The following is a 7,678-nucleotide window of genomic DNA, read 5'->3' on the forward strand; positions in this document are numbered from 1 at the left end:
GCCAATCACTCTCTGCCTAAAATACAGCAGTAATGAGATGGGTCATAAAATGCTCCTCGCTTCCATTATGAGTGATGAGATGCATTAAAGCTGACAGGGTATTACCTGCCAGTAATTAGGTTTTGTCATGGATTGAATTATTTCAAAGCGGGCTATCTTGGTAATCATGCAATTTGCGGGGGAGACGGTTTAAGCTGAGTAAAAGGGAGCGAGTGAGTGTGTGTGTGTGTGTGTAAGAGAGAGAGAGAGAGAGAGAGAGAGAGAGAGAGAGAGAGAGAGAGAGAGAGAGAGAGAGAGAGAGAGAGAGAGAGAGAGAAAGAGAGAAGGGGACGCTGTAACCCCTTCTTACTCTACCCTCCCGCCACCACTTCATCTCACGCATTATCACGTCAATTATTCACCGAAGATATCTGAATTATTGGGGGTGATGAGCTAGAGAGTGCCATCATCAGACTGCCGCGCGAGGTGAACACAGCCTTCCGTCACGTTACGTGACGCTCGCGCGGAACAGTCCAGCCCGCGTGGAGGGAAGCGCGCGCAGTCTTGGCGAACGGACGTCGTTAAAATGAAGAGCAGCTTATTATTTCACCTCACTCTCTAGCTCTCTCACTCACTATTCCCTCTTTCTCTCTCTCTTTCACACACAGACTTGCAATATAACGTCAGCAAAGAGAGGGATATCCGATCAGACGACCACCCCACTTCATCCGAGCACGAGGAATGCAGGTTCGTTTTTGTGGTAGAAATGAAAGCGAGAGTTTAATTACAGGGCTTCATAAGGGAGGAAAATCTTTCTCGGGGAGGATTGGAGTAAAAAAAATATATTTCCTGGTACTCTTACCCTGGTTTAAGCCTCCTTTGAGCATCTCCAGCGACCATTCATTTCACGGAAGCTTCAACTTAATCCCAGTTTTAAACCGCTGCTAGTAACTTACAGAGAATCTAATGCTTTCGCACAGCCACTCACAATGTAATAGACGCAAACGACTCTAACTCTTCGCTTCCTTATTGAGGAGAGAAAACAAAGTAGTTGGAAATTATCCCGAGATCCTTTATCCTAACAACCTTAATTAGAACAAAAAATCATCACCAATCAGTTCCGGTCTAGGGTCAAATTAAAACACTGCACGAATAAAGAGCTTCCAAGCTGCTTAATGAGGCTGCAGATCAGACTATGTTTGAAGAGGAGAAAATCTGATTGAAAGATACTGTACCGAGGAAAAGTTGCAGATTAAGACGAGATGGTAGTTCAAATATAGCCGGTTCCCTTGTCAAGTTCCAGGCGAGCGGGTTAAAAACGTGCAGCCCGCCTCAGTGCAACTCCTCCTCGCTCCCGCTCTAAAAAGACTCCCCTCCTTCTCCCCACGACGGCTGTTTCTTCGCTCGTGGTCTCGTTCCCTCCCTGGCAGCAAAGCAAAACAGACCTGAGCCGGCCCGCACGTCTCCTCGCCTATTTAAGCACCTTCACCAGGTCCCTAGTTAGCAGCACACTCCAGCTCATCCAAGAAGCTGACAAGCACCGTTAGGGAAGGCAGCGCATGTTGCTCTAATGGACCTCATTAAGTTCTACTTACAGATGTTCTCTTAACATAATTGATCTGCAGCGAGTTGAGAGGACGGCAACCTATTCCCTAGCCCCCAATTATGGCCCGGTAATTAGATCCCCAACCTCCAGTTCTCCACATTCACCCTTCTAACATTCCGAAATATCAAAGTATCTCTTTCTCTCAAAGCAAACCTTCCTGCCTCCCCCACCACCTAACCTTCGTGTCTCCACCTCCTTTGCTCCCTCCCTTCCCTAAGACTCCATTCCTCTGACAGTATTGACAGTCAGATCTGCTAACCTTTGTAGTGAATCCAGACTTAGTAGTGCGCTCACTCCAATTGACAGAGCTCAGTCTAGCTTTTTTCCCCTCTCGTTTTTTGCTCTCTCTATCTCTCTCTCTCTCTCTCTCTCTGGTTCTCCTTTTCTCTCCCTGCTCAAATACCCAGGGAAAGAGTGAAGGATGAAGCCTGAGACATATGGAGGGGGGAGACGGATGGATAAAAAACAAGTTTGCACTTTTTGATAAAAGGTTGTAATGATAATATCTGTCAGGGGAGGATCTCTTTTTTTGCACAATGCCTTTTTATCTTTAATAATTCCACTGATGGTGAATTTGAGTGTAGAAGGGAGAGAGGCAGGTGGTGTGAACGGTGAGCAGAGATGGTGCAGCGTTTATAATGCCAATCAGAGCCACTCCCTCCACCCGCTTAATTATCCGCTGTGCTAAAGCACAGAGCACTTTAGGGAAATGAGAATGTCACGCTTACGCACTTAAAAGAGGAGACTGTTACGTCACACAGAGAGAGGAGCAAGCAGGGCTGGGTGCGCCTGGTGCCAATCATCTGCGTACATTTTTCTAGATCATGTACAGTGATGTGAACTTGACATGACCGTGTAGACAGCGGAGCTTTGCGAGAGCGCAAACATTGCAATAATATGTGATTTTTGTTTTCCTTTGATGCCTTACAGGTGTTTGATTAATGTTCAAAGAGGTCCAGTCTGTAAATTTACTTCCATGACTTGAACTGTTTCAAGAGCCGATATAATGCATAATCAATGTGCGTTTTATTGCTGGAATGATTATGCACATTCTTTGATTATAGGAAATATTCATTCAAAGTGCATGTGGTCACTTTAGTGAAACTTTGAGGGCAAAGTAGATCCATTGTACATTGTCAATAGGTTAGCGATGCATGAAGCACCACTTACTCAGAGTTCACTTCCAAACCAAGCATCTTAATATTGATAAATGCGAAGAATTCACTTGTTAAAAGTTCAGCCAACCCGAATCCAAATAAAAAAATTCCAGTCAGTATATTGATTAGACTAACACAGCACATGACCTTTTATGTATCATTTTGGCTTATTTACTCCCAAATGTAGTGTCCAGTTTTTCCTGTAGACTTCTGACTATATGTCTCTTCTCTACAATTAACCTGTTTTCTGTTACTGGTTGATATATTGATTTTCCCCACTTCAAACTGAAACAAGATTCAACGGAAAATTCAGTTTATGTGACAGTACAAAGCACATGCATGTTTAATAAAGCAAGCACTGTTCAGTAATTGGTTGTTTTTTGCTAAACAACTGGCCTCTACATTCTAAAGCCGCATTGTTTCAGACTGTATACCAGAAGCAGGGTTTCATAACCCAGACTTAAAAGTGGTCGTAACCAAATTTCAAATTTACAAGAGTAAAACATTGCTTTATCCAGGGTTTAAAAATTGGTTATATAAAGAGAGATGATCTTGATCGGATGGAACCAATCAGGGTTTTATAGTATGCATTGGCTGCAGTCGTAATATAGCATGTGTTAGTGTCCAGGCCCCTTGCCATTTGTTGTTTTATATCCTTCTTTTAGTGGCTTAGCTGTTGTCCCATTGAGATTGTAAAGCGTGCACCTTTATATTCATCCAGCACATCTCATCATCTTTTCCAAACTAAGTTACCCACACTCTACTTCCACAATCTAGTAAGCACCCCCTGACTCTGGTACAGATTCAGCCTCAATCTAATTCCACATGCTTTCCTAGAGTTCTCTGCTCCCAGTGGACACAAAGGGACACATGTGACTTTTCACTAATGACCACAAGATCCTCTCCTTTTAGAGATACTCAATAATTGCTTTAGATAGGTGACCCTCAACTAGGGTCAAGGGATGCCTAGTTTTTAATGACAACTTTCGTACTCCCAACCTCGCCTTCTCTGCCCTGTAGACCAATTTTAGTTTTTGGCCGAGAGACAACTAAAGCGAAAAATAGAGACTCCTTAGCAAAGTCTGAAGAATCACCTTTAGTAATGGGCCTGAGGGGACACCTTTGAAGTTAAAGAATACCCAAACCACGAGATACTGTCGCAGTGGGAATCAATGGAGATTACTTAATTCAACCAGCAATTAATTTGTTAAGGCCAGTCTGAGAGCTAGAATATCCAAGTGCAACGTGACTCCATTGCAGAAGGAGGGCGTTCCTGGACTGCCTCAAGGCTGGTTGGAAGTAGGTAGGCCTGCAGTGAGATCAGATCATTTTAAAGTGCAACTACCTTTCACATTCAGGATGATTTTATAGACTTTGAAGTGCTATTGCTCATATCTGCCTTACTGATTTGTGATGTTTGTACTTTTATAGTCAATATGTTTCGAGTAAATTACTGTTTTTTTCTTGCATAACTTTTCAGACAAAATAGACCATTAAATTAATTGAGTGTCTCCGCAATCCACATATAATTGCATTGAGATACATATTAAAACATTTGCAGCTAATAATAAAGTGCTTTGTTTTTATATATAAAGTTGTAAAGCAATTGGATTTTTTTGCATCAAACAAAAATGATTGTACTGTTTCAGTTAAGCAAACTATGCTACATTTTTTACAAGTTGCGACAAGTTATTTTTTAGGGTTTGTTGAACTTTGTATGTGTTCAAGAACAGTTGCCTGCCCTTGCACAGAATCAGCTTTAGTTATTTCATAAGAATCCAAGTAACATAGAGCCCACAATTTGACACTTCTGTCACTTGACGCTTCTGGAGTTTTGGAGGTCACTTTTATGCTTTCCAATTAAATCTTCCGTCACAATGGAGCCTTTACAGTCAATAAACCAGTCAGTGCCTTTTGAGTGTTAGGCCGACACACACATTTTTAAAAGCACAAGATGATGAACCATTGAATAATATTTCTACAAGCCTTTAATGATAACCTTGAGCAATACTGGTACCTGCTACATAATATCTATTGATTCTATCCAGCATGATTTCCTTGAGTAGCTTGGTTGAAATGACTTGTGTGTTTGGAACTACGCATCTCAAACAAACTGCTGTATACCTCTGCGGCAATCAATCAGCCTTAATCCAAAACCAATTTACTCCGCCTGAAGAGGAAAATATCTTTTAATCTCTTGCCGACAATCCCTGATTGCAGTGCTGAGCATCAGTTGACAGTAAAATGGAGGCTCGCTTGTGATGGAACCTTTAGTTTATGTACTACACAAAACAGTCTTTAACAAGACTTGTTACATTCACACTATAGCAAAGAGATGCCATGAGTTGCTGTATAAATGTATTTTCATTCTACTCAGAGAAAAGTGCAGTTATTGGTGTATATGTGTTAGGGTCAGTTTATGCAGTCCAAGGTTTATCTTTGAATACTCAAATAAATATTTCATTTCGAGGACAACCACTAGTGCAAAATGAACAAAACTACATTTTTTTCATCTCCTACTCAGTCAAATCCATAAAAAATTTGTGAACAACAACTAACTATTAATCCACTTTGTCTGGGCAATCTTACTACAACTAAAAGCTTACTTTAACTATTGAGTGCGCTCAACCTCCCCTTCTGTTTCCCTGTGATTGTGACACAGCAGTTAATGCCATGACTGTCAAAATCTTCATGTATGCATGCCAATGGGTAGCTTGTCAAATAAAATTAATTGTTGTATCAAAGCCCACAATAGCGCAAAACAGCGGCTACAGTGCAGTTAGTCACTTTTTTGACAAAGTGTCTTAATCACGTCTGCTTTGTCTTGATTGTAAATAAAATGAGTATAAAAAATCCAAGCAACTTTGTCTTGCTGAAGAATGACTCCAGAGGCCCAGGAACAAAACCAGACACCTCGTTGTGAAGTTTTGGTGTTGCTGATGCTGTTTTGGAGGCTGGGGGGTTGATCGCAGAGTCTGTCAGCCAGTTAGATGAGGCTCTGATTTTCATCTGCGTGTATATCTGGGAGCACTAATTGGCAAGATGAAGCAATGATTGATGTCACTGATGTTCTCCTGCGCTCTTGCTGCAATTTTCCCACCCACACGCGTCAGTCAGTGTAATGACATGGTGTTGCTACCGTAAAAGTTGCCCTTTTACATTGATCTGAGATCAGCACTGTGCCATTTCTTAAAATAATTAATCCTGCGATTGGAGGAGGGGGCGATAAACCTTGATCAGCACACGAGAGTCAATGACACGGCCCCATCCTCCATCTGCTTTGACGTTGTACAGTCTCTCCCTTTATTCGAAACATTGAAGGACATCACCTCTCTGTTCAGTGCCATTAGCCTCTAGCTCATTCTCTTACCCAATGCTAATTGACTCAAAAACATACAAGGTGAGGTCTGCGGGATGAACTAAAGCGTGCACAGATGGGCCTTACAATAGCCTCATTACAAAAATGAGACGGAATAGTGCGGAAGCTTTGGTGAGCTTTTCAAAACATACTTATCAGGAAATTAATTTTCTGCACATCAATAGGTGGCATTCGAAGCACCTACACTTCTGTTGTTTGAATGAGAAGTATTAACCTTCCCCTCAGCAAGAACTACGAATTTGGTAAGTTCCAAAACTCATAGGCTTAAAAAAACGAGAGAGATAGTCAAAGCATTACACTTATTTCCATGCTATTTAATGTTGTCAAGGTAAGGCCATGTGAGTAAGATTGAAAGGAAAATCAGCTGAAGTGGCTTTTATATGTCATTATTTGACTAATATTTTGTACCACTATGGCGAATCTCTCTCATACAGCCTTGACTAACTTTGCAACCTATTTTCTAATATGTAAGTTGGAGGAGTATAAAAAAGGATTTAAAGACGATTGTCTCCGCTTTGCTATGATCGATCCTTGGAGAACAACGTTCCATCATGCAGAGGGGGGCTTGAGCTGGAGACGACAGCTAATTAAGATGGCTAATCGCCACATTTCACAGTGGCTAGAGCAACTGTCACTCTTTACGATCCACTCGATGGCTGTTACACAAGCGCGTGACATCATTAAACTGCGCCAAATATCCACTGAAGGTCCAGAGTCAAGTCATGTGTGTGAATGTGTACTTCCCTGGAATGCAGTATGCAGAAGTGCTAACACAGTATTCCATAATCCCACGGGAGGTGAGGAACTATCAGATCCAAAGTGATAAAAAATGGCGGAGCCAGGTGACTCTTATCATCATTATCCTGTGCAGACCTTAGTACGGAAGGCAAAGGATATTATAAACATCCGGCACAATCGCATGACGCACCCGTTCCCCCCTTTTTTAGAATTTGGTTTCTCATGTCACAACCCCTGTGAGCTTGATGGGAATGTGTTCTGGCATAAAGCTGCAAATTAGGCGTGTAGTTCAAGCTTCTTTTGGTGGTTCAAAGCCACCCAGGATTGAGGCTTTTTTCCCTGATTCATATGGTACACAGCGACAAAAACGGGGTTGATGTACAAGCAAACTGAGAATCTTTACATCTCACTCCTGTCTCTACGTCTCTCCCTCTTTCCCTTTTTTCATTTATTTCCGTGTTTTTGTGTAGGAACGTGCGAGTCCCCTCCTTCATGTTTTAATTGGCTGCTCTCTTTGCATGTCAGGGGACCCGGTGGAATAGTTACTAATCCTCCAGCGACGATCAGACCGGATCCCGTTCTCAGGAGGGCGCAGGAAGGCGTTTCAAACTCCCTCCTCTCGCATCTCGCCCCATTGTAGTTCAGATTGCTCTGACGCCATCTTCACAGAATCCCAATCTAAGGTGCACCTTCTTCAAATGTGCTGAATTATCGCATGTAAAAACAAGTGGAGTGAATGTATATCTTTGGCTCTGTCAAGAAATGCAAAGACTTTAATGGCAGATGAACAGAAAGAAACACCAAAAACAGAACAGTAGT

At 42.0% G+C, this 7,678-nt stretch overlaps 1 protein-coding gene across 1 annotated transcript in view; it reads right to left on the reverse strand.

The window, feature by feature from the left end:
• The window catches only part of lmo3 (LIM domain only 3), a 43,996-nt gene extending 42,298 nt beyond the window's left edge, over positions 1-1,698 (reverse strand). The window contains exon 1 of the mRNA XM_056257494.1: positions 1,215-1,698. The gene's annotated coding sequence lies outside the window, so the exon portion shown is untranslated. The remainder of the gene's footprint in view (positions 1-1,214) is intronic.
• Between the last annotated feature and the right edge of the window lie 5,980 nt (positions 1,699-7,678).

Source organism: Rhinichthys klamathensis, unplaced genomic scaffold, assembly GCF_029890125.1.
Source record: "Rhinichthys klamathensis goyatoka isolate OS25496 unplaced genomic scaffold, OSU_Roscu_1.1 h1tg000139l_1, whole genome shotgun sequence".
NCBI lineage: Eukaryota > Metazoa > Chordata > Actinopteri > Cypriniformes > Leuciscidae > Rhinichthys > Rhinichthys klamathensis.